Genomic DNA, 16592 nt, shown 5'->3' with positions numbered 1-16592 from the left:
AAATCCTCATTGACAGTTTACAGACTATCATGTTGCTCCACAATTTAAAGTTATTATTATTATTATTATTATTATTATTATTATTATTATTGTGTTTTTTATTGAGCGCAGACCTAGCTGCAGAATCAATGGAGTGCTTTACAGAGGTGTACAATATAACACGTGCATAACAGAGAGCTTTTCAGAGGTAACAGCAGAACAGGTATACAGCGGGGGTAGGATACAGAGGGGCACAGAGGAGGGGTACAGCTGTACCGGGTAGTATGGAGGAGAGGGGCCGGCGGTGTCTAGCAAGTCAGGTGGCACGAGGGGCGAAGTGAGGGCCTAGGTTTTAGAGCATTAGAGACTCCTTGAAGAGGTGGGCCTTGAGTTCTTCAGTATGATGAACTTCACAGAGATGTTTTTCGCCTGGCATTCTGTTAATTCATTCTTGTTCAGTAACTTACAATAAAGAACTGGAGTATCAAAGGATTTTTGTCACCAAATGGGACATCATTTCTATACTGTCACTTCCAGTGAGTTTGATTATCATGCAATTTTAGGGGCCCTACACGTCTGTTCTGCACATGACCTTACGAGTTCTAGAACCAGCTGTTCCTTTACCCGGAAAAGTAGAAGCTGGAGGCTCGTTCAGGTGGCGTGATGAGGTGAGCGCTTGCAGTGGCCCTGAAGATATCTGCCCTGGGGTAGATACTCTTGGGTGACCAATTGGAAGCGACGGTTTACGTACCGTCAAGGGGTGGAAGCTTGTGGGGACACATAAAAGGAACATCAAGCCCTCCACACAGCCTGCAGAGTCACCTACCGGAAGAATACAATTCACGATGGCCAACAGCAAATACAGGCCAAAACGCAGGCCTGCAGAAGCACAGGGAAATAGTTACCTAGTCTCCGTCCCCTCAACCAGCAAAGTACTGGCACTCCAGTCTATGCCAAGAAGGTTGATGATCAACAATATCAGTATTTAGAGCTGTGGGTAGAGCTATCCAGGATCCCTGGGTGTATAGAGGAATCCTACATGGTTGTGCAATAGAACTAGTTAAAATTCCATAGTCATGAGGTGGTCTCACAAACTACAGAAGTAGGAGGCTCTCAGTCATGGTATCTGTTAGGAAAGATTTCTCTTTTGACAACTTTCTCTCCATGGTTTCTACAGACCCCCAATCGTTTTGCTTTGTTTTGTAACCTGTTCTGACTTTTGAGGCGAAGTTAAGCCTTCAGCTTCACGTCTGCTGCCTTTTGCACATTTATTATGGGGAAGCTGATAAGTCCTTCAGACTATCAGTACTGGGAAACTGTTTTCCTTTTTATCTGTTACCTTTTGTAACTTTTAACATTTTACACAACATCATACAATGCAGTGCAATGGGGATACTTTAGTATCACCCTTGCCTTTTACACTTGGGATTTTTGTTTACTTTTTTTATTTTTATTTTTATTTTTTATTTTTTTACAATTCAGAATTTATTGGTCATATATTATATGTGCCTAAAGACAAGCTGGTGGCAGCAGATATATTCTTACAGTTTTTGTGTTATTTCTAACATGTCCTGTGTCCTAAAATGTTTGTGCCATGAGATGTTTGCTTGTTCTCTGGCGTGTTGTTGGTTTGCCTTCTTCCTGCATTGCCAGGTCATGAAATCCCATATAACGTCATGCACTTTCCCGGGATAGCTGCTGATTTTGTGGTCCAGTGCTGCCATTGTGTGGCCCAGAAAGTGGGTGGGGATGTCTGGTCCCACTCCACATCTGTGGTGGCAGAGCGTCTGGGTGTGGGGCATGAGTGAAACCAATAGTTGTCCCGGATTGGACAACTACTGGCTGTTTGAATGGTGCAGTTCCTTATCATTCGTGGGCTTGGACTTGCTTCCAGGCTTGCTTCCAGGCTAGATTTTCAATAAGTGGAGGACTCCTGCAGCCATTGCTTCAGATCAGTATTGGAGTCAAGAATCTCTTGTAGAAGAAGAGCTGACAGAAGATCCGAAGAAGACTCCATAAGAGGCCCACCATCTCTTCCTGCGTCTGGCCTTGTGAAGCCTTATTGGACTACCTGATCTGCGAAGGTCCAGTGCAGTGCTTCAACTCTTGGAGCAGTGGGACCAACCAGTCCCAATGTGTTCCCATGGATCCAGCCATCTGGAGCCTTCGGAAGTGTCCCTGGACCACCTGGTGGACTATCCAGCTCTTTAGTGGGCTTCCTCGCTAGAATCAATGCCATTCCATATTTGCACCCAGAACTTTGGTGGTCATCAGCTTGGGGTATAAGTCGCCTTCCTGCCGAATGTCAGTATTCCAGCCCCAAGGGATTGTGTCCTGGAAGGACTTCTGCAACCATGACTGAAAGGACATCTGCCGCAATCTGTGTGCCATGGCCATCACTGGAACTCACCATCCCCCGTTCTGTGAAGTGTCCTGAAGAGGGCTGCATTGGTGAATCTTGCATTTCTCCCTCGTGAAGGTTTGCACTCTGTTCTTGGACCCGACCAGAAGAATCCTTGCACCAGCAGCTCCTGGACACCTCTCACCGGAAACAATGGTAGGAAATCCAACCTCCAGTGACTCCCCCCACCCGCCCCACCTGGTAGAACCAGCTAGTCACCTGGTAGAATTGGAGTCAGAGGGGTAAGTAAATGCAAAGCATTTGTCGCCCCTCCTATCCTCCATAGGATACCATTGAGAAGACGTCTATTTTTATCCTTACATTCCACTCCACTGCCTTTTGGTCGTTGAACCTGGGTTGTACAATCTAAAAAATAAGAACACATTTTACTTACCTAGTAACTTTGTAGCATCATCTTCTGTGACTTTTGGTCACAAGGCCCCATGCTTCTTATATATTGGGCTGCTGAAGTTAGGGAATATCACTTGTGAGTTGGTTCCATCTTTACTACATCCCTTTACTTGCCTCCTGATTTAAGCCAGTGAATGCATTTTAAGAACCTATGGCAAATGTATATCTTTTTTTTATTGAGTATTGTGCGATAGTATCACCTGCTAGTTTCATGTGTTAGTGTGTGTTAAGGCCTAGAATACATATTTGTATTTTTATACATTCCTCTTTAAATGTAATTGTGTGCTTCACTGTCTGGACTCATTGTGGGCTCTTGACCCCACTCACACTCTCCTGAGAATAGACATGACTGCTTTCCATTGGTACCTTGATTGGATTTTGGCTAACCTCTCAGAGCTCCCTGTTCACTATAAATACAGTGGCCTCCTAAAATCTGTCCACAGGCTACATTCTAGAAATCTATCTTAACTATATCTAGCGCCTGCAAGCCAATGGTAGCTTCCATGAGACCAGAGTTTGGATGTATACTTAATAATAATCTTAAAGCTCTCCAACCTTTGTTTGAGATTGCTGCAGAAGTGGGGTTGGTGAACAGATTCACAGATTCTGCCTTAGCCTCATGAATTTTCGTATGCCTTCCTGTCCTTGTCTCCCGGGGGCCAAGGTGCTTTTCAAGGGCAGACAGGGGGTGATGGAGAATGTTAGTGGTTTCCTTTTGACCATGGTGTATTGGGTTCCCTCTCCTCTTGAGGATCCCAATCTACCCAGTATGGAAACTTCTTCAAATTACGTTACTTATCACTGGCCCACCTCCCTTTCTCCTTCCCAGGTGGCAATGGTCAGTCTGGATGGACAGTGGACAAAGCAGCGTGATGGCAGATTAGACAACATGCCTTTCCAGAAAATCGAGTAGTGCCATCTAACTGTCCCCAAGCTATCCACTTTTCAGGTCTACTCTAAGCACTACCCATACTTCAAATCAGCCTCCCTGTGCCTGTTGATGGTCCAGCATCCTTTCATTTCCCACAAGATGGATTTATCTTGAGTTTGCTCACTCTTCCCCACAGACCCAGTAAGTGGCATTCAAGGCTGTTAGAAAAGCCTGGGTGGTGGCTTCTGGTAGAGGCATTTTAGTTGGCAGGCTTCTTTTGAAGTTTTCCCGAACACTTCCACCAGCACAGTGTTGGTTCCTCCTTGGGGACCTGTGAGTGATTCGTAGCACACTGCAGGTTCCATTTGATCATCTGAAGATAATTAATGTTTCATTGCTGTATTTGAAGACCATCACATCTGCAAAGGATGGGTTGGAAATGCGTGTACTTCTGGGTACCTTCTCATGCTTGAGTTTCTCCTAGGAGTCAATGGTGCTCCGGTTTGGCCGAACCTTCATACAGCAGATTAGAATTTGAGTGCTTTCATGGCCAGATATTATTTTGTTTTAGTGTCACCCACACACTACAAGTGTTAACACATTGTTGCAGGCAAGACCTCTGTTCTTAAGGGCTTTGGCGGAACAGTCACTTAAAGAAAATTATACAGTTTGTGACATTCGATTTATCCTTGAAGGGCCAAAGGACATCTACTCTGTCACTTAGTAGGTAGCTAGCTAAGACTATTTCAATGGAATACCCCTTGGTAAATCTTGCAATTCTCTTTGGCATTCATGGTAGGTCTATGAGGTGTGCCCTTGTCTGAGAGTTGGAGGTCAGCTACATGGTTAAATACACCGAAAGCCAATCGGTAACACACACAAATCAAGAGACCAGACTCATTCGGCCTAAGGTTTTACGGTGTCTAACCGTTGGACACAATCTTGTGGCTAATTTAAAGGGTTGTGATACCCCGCTGTTAACGTTGGATCACTTCTGTTGGGCACACTTCTTCTGGTGTCAGGGTGGTGATTTATTGGTGGGAAGCTTCAGTCAGATACGCCTTTATTTATGTCTTGCAGTTCAGTACTTGATGAGAATGGACATGGGGCCAATACCCCATTATAATATGCATCACACTCGTCCTACTCTTCATCATCACAGTACTCAGACCTGCAACTAATGCTCTCAGAGTTCCGAATCACATTGATCACCTTCGACTTAGCTCATCTCTGGTTGCCTCCTCCTAGCAGCCACCCGCTGCATAGAATGCCTGACCTTTCCACCTTCCACCTCGACCTGCCGCCTCATCGCTCTCTTTCCTCACATCCGCTCCACCACATCTCTCCTCTTCCTGGCTGTGACACTGTCCTCTGCCCCTCCAGTGCTGTCTTCTTTGCAAGTCCCTCCTCTGCTTCTAATGCCGGTCCATATAGACAGAAGCTCAGGCACACGCTTCCCGCATTCTTTATTGCTAAATTAGCACCTCGCTACTGCCAGCCCCAGTAGTGCCTTTTGTGGTGTACTAACTGCTGTAAACCTCTTGGTGAGCCTGTAACCTGGTCCCTAGGCTAATACCAGGCGGTACAGCCTCCCACCGAGGGGTTTATTGCACAAGGAATCAGGGCATTATAAAAATGCATCCAACAGAAACTGAGATATTAGAAACACACATCCAGCAGTAACAACAGTACCAGAGCTATTAGAAGAAAGGCATCTAACGGAAACAGAGCAATTGGAAGCTAGAACAAATCACATACAGAGACCCATTCTAGACCATTCATCTAACAGCGACCGAGATATTCGAAATAATGCAGCCAATAGAAACCGCACCATTAGAAATAATGAGTCCAGCAGAATTGGATATCAAGGAAAGAAGGCATGATATAGAAAGAGAGCCATTAGTAACAATGTAGAACAAAGAAATAGGGGGTTAAAGTCAATGTTGATCAGAAACAGAGCAAATAAATGTAATGCAGAGCAGAAACAGTACCACTAAATGCATTACTGAGCATTGTGATTAGGAACATTGGCAATCGAAAAAAACGCATTTAAAATTATGCATTTAGCAAAATCAGAGCCATTAGAAACAAACCACGTCGAACAGAAACAGTACAATCTGAAAAACATTGTTTCTTAATAGAAAATGAGGACCTCAAATGTTGTACTTTCAAGTAGCTGAGTCCCTCAGATATTGTCCTTAGAAGCTCTGTATAATACATGCTCATGGTGGTTCTGGTGTCAAAGCTTGAGCTTGATCACATTTTTCTTATCATGTGTCCTTCCGAAGCTATGCTCCTCGGTTTTGCCTCTCACGTGATATGAATGCTGTGTGTCTCACTTGCTAAAAGAAAGAATACACATTAAAAAGAGCGTACCCAATGCTATCTGGCTGAAACCCTTCCACGAAGGGGACTTCAAGGAGCTAGGTTATATTATCAGGGTAACACAGAAAGGTTGGGCTGTGCTGCGCAGCCATAATAGCGTTAAAAGCTAAAGAGGGGCAAAGACCCATAGAGATCAAGCTCTGCAGGCAGTTTGATAATGGTGGTGGACCCGCAGAGGTCCAGATTTTCAACCAACAGTGAAGTGAAAGGCCATGAGAAATCAGGTTCTAACCAAGAGATATCAGACTCTGCAGGAAGTGTGACCATTGAGAGACCTGAACCTGAAGAGGCCGGACATGCCAACCATCACAGCAGAGGAAGACCGACTGAACTCAGGCCCGCGAGCAGTATAACCATGGAGAAACCAGCAGGAGACAGAAGTGATAACAAGTGTTGAGATAAATGTACTTGAGGATGAGTGTTTATTGGTGTCACTAGGCTGTGCAGCATGAAATAGTACACATGTGCTCCAAAAGAAGGGTACACTGGAGATATGAAGCAGAATGAATAAAGGTGCAGAGGTAATCATGGGAGTGATCGTGAGAGGCTTGATGTTGCTAGTGTGGCAGAATATTTGAAGTGGCATGCATGATTGAGTATCTACAGTGAAGTACAAAGTGAACCAATGTCTGGCGGGGGGGGGTTGTGGGCTATGGGATGCAATAACCTGTTAAGAAGATAGAAGATAAATGCAAGACATGATTTGGGCAGCAGTGTGATGTATAGATGAGATAGAATTTACTAGGTATCCAGCAATCTGTTGCAGTGGTCCAACTGTGAGCTAAGAAAGGCATTAATGAGGATTTGTGTAGATGGCGTTTCTTTTTAAATAAACAGTTTGGATAGCATTTATGTAGAAGTGGCTGCTAAAGCTAACACGCTTATCAGATTTTCATTTTCAAGTTAAACAATATCCAGGTTTGGATACCTTTTTATTAGTATTATTACTGGGGTATTTATTGAGCACAGACCTAGCTTCAGGAAGCAATGGAGCACTTTAAAATCATAGGGGGAAGAACATGGTTTAGGGAAGCAACGATGCAATGGAGTGGAGATATAACAGTGGAGCGGCTGGGTGGCCCATTTGTTAGCAATGGATCTACAAGCAACCAGGGGAGGAAACAGTGGGGACCAGGTTACCCAGTCTTGGGTAGGGTTAGTGGTGGAGGTTGTGTGGACCTAAGTGTTTCCTTGAAGAAGAGGGTCTTGAGCTCCTTCCTGAACTGAAGAAGCGAGGGAGGAGAGGGGGGAGTCTGATGTTAAAGGGGAGGAGGTTCCAGAGTCTTGAGGTTTAAATGGAGAAGGCCTGTCTTTTGGTTCTTTCCTTCCTGCACACTTCGAGTCTGCACATGTCCTTACTTCTGGTGGATCATAGGGCTCCGGAGATGCTGAGTTTCTTAGTTAGGTTGCTTGGGGTTTACAGGATGACAGTCTTGTAGATTATGCAGCAGAATTTGGGGTGTTGAGGTTCAGTTTGCAAAGTCATATGATGAGTTGTGCTGGAGCATGCAGGAAACATCACAGGGGTGCCAGAGTAGTCGTTGGAAGGCCTTCTAACAGGGCATTGCCACCATGCAGGTGGGAGAGGACCAAGGCTTGGACAGCAGATCTGAAGTGTTTTCTGGAATGAAGGGCTTGATTTTCCGCCGGGAGAAACTAACTTTGAATGTACTAACTGTCTAAAATAGTGTGACCACCATCTCATGAAAAGGTCTATGGGACTTGGAAAGCTTGTGCATCTTACCATTCCAGCATCACATTTCAGTTTGTCCAATAAAAGATATGAAAAGTTGGATTTTAAAACTGGACTGACACGTCATCAAACCTTTTCTCTGCAGGTTGTCAGGTGAGAGTGTAAAATGAGGAATGGAAGTTGACTAATACTGAGCTTGGGTGTGTCTTTACAAGAAGTTTTGGGAAATCTGAGGCAATGAGATTTTGTTAACATTGAAGGATTTGCTGTAAAAACAGGGCTAGATGAATGCTGTATATTGCGCTGCCAAACATAACTTGTAAAGATTCATCAGCCGTCTTGAAAAGAAAGATTTGCTATAAAAACAGAGCCAGACGAATGCTGTAGATTTTGCTGCCATGTATAACTTGTTAACTTGCTGTAAAGGTAGCTGTCGGCCATCTTGAAAACTATAGCTATTAAATGTTCCATGAGATGAGGGCTAATAGTTTCCTTAGATTTGTCAGTGCTTTTATCAATTGTAAACTGGGATGAGGCTAAAATGAATTTACCTCTCATCTGAGATCCTTTGTTTGTAAGATGGTGTTATTCCATGTAATTTGGTTCCTAAGAAGTGGGGGGTTTATGGATGAATACAGCCAGGCTACATTTAAAAATGGTTGGCCACATTGTATAACCAGTGCTGCCTAGAGGTCAATGGCTTTTGATAGCTTATTAAATGTCTGATGCTGTGGTTGTTGAGGTTGATAACCGCATGAACTTTTATATGTATTCTAGCTGACCCTACATGCTTTAGACAAAAATAGGTTATTGTGGTGGGTTCCTCTTCATATATGCATAAATCATTACAGGAGGCCGCCTGAGTGCTGTGTACTCTACCAATGAGTCAAAATGACCTTCCTAGAACATGTACAATATGCACTTGTATCGGTATTCCAACATATAAATACATCCAATAACTCCAACAGACGATTCAAAGGAATTTAATGTGCATTGTGAAGAAGCGAGGAAAATAGATTACACATGTGATGCCAATGCATTTCAGACAGTGTTCATTTAGGTGTGTGGATATTTTACAGGTGGTGTGCCAAATGTAGATTAGGTTACATGGGCAAAAAGGGCATAAACCACATTCTTCGAATTACAGTTGGAGTGGAATCTAAGTTCCCATTTGATTTTCTTGTGCTAATAAAAAACTTGGTGTTTCTGGTGGGGTGGCAAGAGGTGCAATTAACACAGGTATAATGCCCCCAGATTTGTGGTAGATCCCATAACTCAGTGTTGGGTCATGTGGCTCTATGTATATTCCGTCAAGTCGTTGTTGTAGCTCCTACTTTTCTTGAATGCAAAACTTCTTATTTTAGAATTTGTGATTTCCCATGTATAATGAACCAATTATTTTTAATGATCCGTCTAAAAAACTGCTCTGAGAGTTATATGTGGTTATACAGGTTATTTTGACAGTCTGATCCTTTCTTTCCTTACTCTATAGTAATAAATCCATGTAGTTATTATTAGGCTACAACCTTGTTGCATCGCCGGTATATTTTTTGTAGAGCATTTTTTCAATGAAAAAATGCATCAAAATATAGGAGGCTGGGTAAGGAGATATAAGGAGTGGGGGAATAGAAAGAAAAGAATAGGAAAGGGGAGTTTGGCTACACAAATATAAAATAAAAGTCTGAGTTTGTTTTGCAATTTTAGGGCTTCACGAGTGAAGTCATTGTATGCTGAGCAATTATGCTTGTCCTGTAGGAATTGCCCCTATGGTAATGATTGGCTTAGACTATCTGGGTGAAAACCTCTCAATGCAGCAGTGTGTTCCTGTCTGTAGGTTTAGTGAACGTTTTGTTCTTTAGCACATTGTTGTCGTCCAAATATTCAAGTCTAGGAAAATAATGTTTTGTTAATCGAAGTGCATGGGAAAGCGAATATGTGGAGTGCATGTGTTAAGCCAATCCACAAAAGTGGTGGGATCCCCAGATGTGCCCTCCCATATCAGGAGGACATCATCTATATATCTTTCCATAGTTTAATATGTGTCCCCAGTGTGGATTGTTGGGAGAGCAGACAAAGGATCTCTCGTATGAGTCCATAAAACGATTAGCTATGCTTGGGGCACAGGTGGCCCCCCTGCTTGTTCCTTTAATTTGATGCTATAGATCTGTTTTAAAGATGAAAAAGTTATGAGTCAGGCTATTTCAGTTGGGTCAACTAGGAGCTCTGTGGTGGTTCTCTGTGGTTCAACCCGTTGATCAAGAACATATTCAGCTATGTCTAGGGCTTCCACTTGTGGGATGTTAGTGCATAAGCTTTCTTTATCAAGGGTAACTAATCGTTGGGTGGATGTATCGAATACCATACCTTCCACATTGTTGATATGTGTCGTGTTCTTAATGTAAGATGGGATCAATTGGACGAAGGGTCTTAAAAAGAAGTTCACAATGTTTGAGAAGGGCTCAAATACACAGCCAATCCCTGAGACAATGGGTCTTCGGGGGGATTCTCAAGATGTATGTCTATCTTGGGTAGTATGTATATGGCCAGAATACTCGGGTCTTCTCTAAGCAAATATGCTGATGCATGTGTCGTAATCCAATATTCCTCCTGTGCTTTTGACACTTATGAGCAAATGGAATCCTGAATCTCAGCAGTGGGGTCATGATTCAGTGGTGCAGAATGTGCGATTGCGCACTTGTCTAGTGACCTCTTCTTCATAATTGATAATGTCCATAATGACAATCCCTCGTCCTTTATATGCTGATTTGATTATGATATTCTGATCGCAACTGAGGGTTTTCAGTGCTACTTGTTCCTCTCTAGTGATGTTGGGTTTTGTCATTATTTTCTCATTCTCTAGTTTGTCAAATTCTGACCAAATCCGATATTTTTGAATATAATGATCTCAGGTGACATTGCCTCGGTTGAGGGGTAGAAAGTGGACCTAGGTTTGAAGCCAGTGTTCCTATCCTCCTCTTCGTGGGGGTGGTGTTTAGAGACAAATTCCAATTTGAATTTGCCCTGGAACTGTGACATCTCAATCCACAACTGTGCAAAATCTGTGCAGTATGGTAGAATAAAGGAAAGTCCCTTGCTGAGTAGGCTAATCTCACGGGCTGTCATGTTTCTAGAGGATTTTCACGAAGGCTGTGCCATCGAAAACAATTGTCATTTAAAATAATGTTGCTAAATAAACAAAACGGTGTCATTTAAAATAATGAATCTGGAAAAAGCTATGCCAGAAGAAAGAGGTCATATGGAATTCTCTAGGAGAAGAAAATGTCTATCCAGCATTCTGTCTATAAGGAATATTTTTCTGGCATGAATTCTGCCATAAAGAACATTTCTGTGAGCAGTGCTCCAGATGAGATTTTGAGGCGTGAGTATTTTACAGCCTATTTTAAACTGGTGAACAAAGAACGTGCCAGGCAGTGGCTAAGTGATCCAAACTCCTGTTCACATAGAATCGGTATAGCATAACAGCAGTGGGAGCACATCCACATAGAACAGGAACAGTTAGTTGCCTCTGCAGTGCAACCTCCTCACAGATAGAACTAATATAGCATTGATAGTTCAAATGCAAAGGCTAACTTTGCTTCCAGAATCAGAAAAACTCCTCCTAGTAGGGATTTAATAAACCATAATTAGAAAGAATTCAACCTTAGAACAAATGATTTGCGTATCATTTCCTAGCCACTCTACAGTGGGTTCACTTCGTAAAGCGCGTTGCAGAAGGGCATGTTAATATTACAGGAGGATAAGTCACACAATAAGCCTTTCATTTTTTCTCTGCATCTTTGCTATCTTTTGTATATTTATTAATATTAAAATGTTGGGGTTTGATAGCAGAATTGTCTGTTGAAGATTAATGATAGTCCTCATTTGCTGGAGCGAGTACCACTTAATAGCATGCCAGTGTTGCGAAACGATTGCGCAGAGAAGCAAGTGCTCAATGCTCAAATCTATATCTAATCTCATGGTCAAATGCTGGCTCACCCGAGCTAGCCTTCCATCCTTCGGAGATCAGTAAACTGACTATCGACTGAGCCAATAATAATCACAGTGCTTAGAAGTTGGAGGAATCCTGCACGGAGCGCTATATACACATTTTAAATACCTATTTGGTTTACCACTCCAGGAACTTGTTTTGCTGAGTTTCCATTTCATTTGCAAATACAACCATTTCATTGTTTTGTATCAATGCCTTCACTGACTGGAGAGTCTGGTTTTGAATGTTTTCCATGTGGTCTTGAAGATTTGCATGAGGCTGTGAACCCTTTGATCGGTGCAATGACAATCGCTCAACCTTGAGCAAGGGTCCTGCTGCCGCTCACCATTTATAGTACCATTTACCACATTGTCTCCAAGAATTAGACATTGAATACTAATCTGTGCCCCAGATAAGGTTTTGATGTGGCAGTATTTTGCACACTGTTTTAATAATTACAGTGTAAATACATTCATAAGAGTTCAAACTGATTTGGCTCCGTAAGCGTGTAAAAAGTATGCGACAGGTAACCAGATTATGACTAAATTTGGAAATGAATCGAACACATAACTGAAACAATTGTGTAGCAGAGGTGTCTGGCTTAAAAGAGGCTATTACATTTGCGGAAAAACGTCTCCTAGATAGTAATGCGGATGAACACACCACATAGATGTAGCTTTATGGTAAATGCACACAATCACTGAAAAAGCATAATGTGTAAATAAAAAAATCCGTTTTGTACCACTTCACTCCCTTTAGTAGCTTTGAACACGTACTAGGCACCGAGCCCATGCATGGAACACCAGTCACGAAAACAGCATGCATGTTTTGTCACCAGTCACCATCACAGCCCCTCAGGCACTTGGATGAACGTGACATATATGCGCAGAATAGCGCTTTTTCTCATTAGATATTTGTTATCTTTCTTACAGCCACTGAGCTGGATACCATATCCTAGAAATACAGGATTCAAGTAATGAAGCGCACAGAAGGCGCTCCAAGCAACGAACCCTTAACAGATTCGGCGCTTACCTGTCGCACAAAATTGCTACGGCTCAGGTAGGACTATGTCCAGCACACCAATACACAATTTTGTCCCTGTAGAGACACACCCGATCCTCACCCCCAATTTGATCTGCTTATTCTTTGATGTCCCCCGCACAGTGGCACATCAAGTGACAGTCCCTAGTGAACTACATTCGTCCTGAAGACGGCACCAGAAATTCCAACCAGCAACTGTGTGCCAGAAACACAATTTGTGTGTCGACTAAGTAGATGTGAGGCCAACCGGACCACATTCTAAGTCACTATTTTTACTAACCCACACTACAAATCAATCAATGTAAAGAACTAATGTATGAGGTTGATTAAAAAGCCTCAGAAACTGTACTACCCGGATCATTACGGGAAAGCCAAAGACTTTGGTTAATAGCGGTGTTAAGCTATGTTTTAAATCACATAAATAAAAATAAATGTAAATGTACTGCTTAAAAATCCTGGGTGTTCTCGTATGTACAGACTAACCAACAGTGATCTGTGAAAAGTGTGCCAGCTCCATTACCGGCCAGCGTGAAACAGGTGGGGTCGCCTAAGTTCCTTTCTCCTTCTACTGTTATACCCCTCATAACTTAGGCCCCCCTTATCAAAAAAGAGGGACTCTCTACCCCTTGATATCACAAAATGCATGCAAAATGTGCCAGTTGATGATATGATATCGCATTTATAATGCACCTATATACAAGTGTTTCAAGGCGCAACAAGCACCTGCAGGCACAAAACACAGCAGAAGTCGAGCGTAACAAAACCATTCCTCGTCTCACTGAGGGGGTTGTCTCTGACCGGCTCAGTGCACACAGCTCAGAGAAAAATCTCTGAACCACTCCCTTGCAGCCTGCAATTTCATCCATGCAGATAGGAATCAAAAGATGTGTTCCAGTTTCTATCAAGTTACCTGTCCTTTGCACTGCCCTCTGCTCTCAACTGGTGTGTAAATGATAGATATGTACAAGATTTCAATGCATAAAAAGGCCTGGTATGACACTTATCTTAATGCCTGGCTGTGAGGGAGGGTTGCCTATGAAAACCGTGCCCAGCCGGAGTATTACCACTGAGATCAATGTGCCAGAGGAACTTCTGGCATCAGCAACACTTGCCCTATTAATGCCCATAGTAATGATGGTCTCTCATCAGCACATATGAGTGACCGCGTTGGAGCTGGGTAAATGAATCAATCAGTTGGTAGACTGGGGTTTGAAAACCATAAAAGAATTCAGACCAATGTATTTAATGAAATTAGAACACAAGGCTGCTCCGTGTCGTCTTGCTTCTAAGGCGATCACGTTGCCACTGAGCTATCCTCCCTGAAAAATGCTTTCGTAAATCAGGCCCAGAGCGTGTCTCCCCAATCTAATCTTGGCTAATATGACATGGCAGGAGTGCACAGAAAGGTGTATAAACCACACCATATAATTTAACATATGCAAAATGACCCAAAATAAATTAACAAAGCTGGCCATAGAGGCACCATCAATGAGCCAAAGTGAATAGTGACATGAAAGTTATGCACCAAAACTAAACAGCAACAGGACAAGACACTTTGCACCAATATTTATGCCTCAACGATAGTAGGTGTCGCTAGAGCACCGCCTCAGATCGAAAGATAATGGTGATGCTAAAGCGCCACTTTATGAGCACAAACGATGTAGATTCAGTAAGAAGTATAAAGAACCACCACTAAACATTGCTTCTATGCACACTGGTAGCCCCTGTTCTGCGTAGGTTCAGGAACGCGTGCGTCTCTCCACGCAAACATAAGTACATCACCACTCCCTTGGAATAAAAAGTACACACGCCAGTGCCAACACATCTGTCCACATACAGGGTGTGTGTGTCTGTGTATGTGTGTGCAGCCACACACCACAATCCAGTTATCCTACAGGCTGACGCATGCCTCCAACTGGAAATGAGCAATGCAAGTAATAATAATTGGCAATTGTAACATCTGCTGCCAACACCGAGCAGGTGGCACTATATAAACCACACAATATTGCATTATCGGTGTGTTCCTGGATCGTAACCCCTGCACACAGGTCTCCCTCACACATAAAACACCCCAATCCCACCGCACATATATTGTACCTCCAGGGCCATCACAAGGGGGGGCAGGAGGGACAAACTGCCAGGGGGCTCCCGCTTGCGGGGGGCCTCTTGGCCCCCTCTCCTAAGTAGAAGTCAGAACAGTCCACCCGTATCCTTTATTTACACGGGGGACTGTGCTGTCTGCTCTCTGCCCCTGCAATGATTTTGCTCTTTGTTGCGAAACCGTTTGGCTCCACAACAAACACCAAAATAATTGGAGACAGCAGGGCTCAGAAGTGAGCTCTGCTGCCTCCCGTTATTCAGCTGACAACGTGGACATGCCGAATGACAAGAGAGGACTCCTCAAATGTCAGTCAGTGTGTTCACGTTGTCTGCGTGAACACGCTGACTGACGGGAGAGCGTTCTCTCCTGTCAGGCAGCATGTCTACGTGTCGGAGTGACGGACTGTGCGGGTGCTTTTAGGTGCATGGAGGTGTAGTAAGGTAAGTTTTTTATTTTAAATTAACTGTGTATATATGCATATTTAAATTAAATTAGTACATATATGTGTATGAATGCATGCGTGCATGTTGGTGTTTGTTTGTGTCAATGCTGTGTTTGGTTTAATGTATGCATGCATGGAGTTGTGATTGGTGGATGAATGCATGGGTGAAAGTGTTGTATGTGAGTGTGTGTGCAGCCCCGCCCCTAACTGTAGCCGCCCTGTGGGCCACTTCATTAAGGGGTGGGTTCATGGCATCAGAGGTGCAGCTAGGCTAAAATTTCAATGGGGATGGGGACTAACACTTGAAATGCTGGGAGAGGTGCTAACTTCAGAGGTTGTGAGGGAGGAGCAAACTTACTTGTGTGGGGGCATCTAACATCTTTTCTCATTCAAATGAGACTATTCTGGTGAAGCGTCAATGTTATAAGCAGCTACCTCTCTCCTTCATTTCTGAAATGTCACACTTAAAGACTGCAGTGAGAATGAGATGTCTCATGTCTCCACTTCTCTTCTAATCACTCCCCTAGCATGCAAGTGCTAACCCGATGTCAGGATTTCAATTACATAAAAACGTATGCATATGAATGCAGGTGCTAACAGTGAAATGTTTTATGTTAGTAATTGCAGGGCCTTTGTTAACAGCAAAGCCCAGGCATCATTTACTGTTTGTGTCCTGTTCCGTCTGGCCACGGCTCTGTTGGTCAGCCCGGCAGGGGCTGGATGACAGTTTTGAAAGTGGATAGTGAGGTGGGGCCAAAAAAAACATTGCGCTATCGGTCTCTCCACTGAGGAATGTCATCTGGGCCTCTCAGCTTTTACAGTTGAAATGGGCCCCCTAAGCAGCTGCCCCTATGTTGGCAGTCTTATGACACAGAAACCTACTGATAATCTGCAGCTTTTAACCACCTTGCTGCATTATTTTGACTTCATTATTGATTTAAGCACTCCACAGGTGCCTTGGTCTATTTTCCCAATCAATAAGGCAAGGGGGGCCCCCAAACCTCAAAAGGAAATGGGCCCCCACCACCCCTGACACATCTTCAGCCAGCCCTGCTCACATTTCCCTCCCAATTCCCTGAGCCCAGCTAGGAAGCTGAATAGCTATTGCAACTTCCTTTTGGCCACTAGTTGTACCTTTCACCCACATTCACAGGCTCTTTACTTTCATAATGCTATGCTAATCCCTGGGGAGGTGGTCTATCTAAAAGCTGAGATCAGAAGTTAAGACTTTGGTTTTATCAAAGTGAGTCTGTTGAAAATCACATGGATAGGTTTTTGTG

General features: G+C 43.4%; 1 protein-coding gene across 1 annotated transcript in view; it reads left to right on the top strand.

The window, feature by feature from the left end:
• SWAP70 (switching B cell complex subunit SWAP70) overlaps positions 1 to 16592 on the top strand; it is a 774099-nt gene that overhangs the window by 668707 nt on the left and 88800 nt on the right. The gene's annotated exons all lie outside the window — the stretch shown is intronic.

The sequence above is a fragment of the Ambystoma mexicanum genome, chromosome 11, assembly GCF_040938575.1.
Source record: "Ambystoma mexicanum isolate Mex_15411 chromosome 11, UKY_AmexF1_1, whole genome shotgun sequence".
Classification (NCBI taxonomy): Eukaryota; Metazoa; Chordata; class Amphibia; order Caudata; family Ambystomatidae; genus Ambystoma; species Ambystoma mexicanum.
This window is presented reverse-complemented; position numbering and strand designations above follow the sequence as displayed.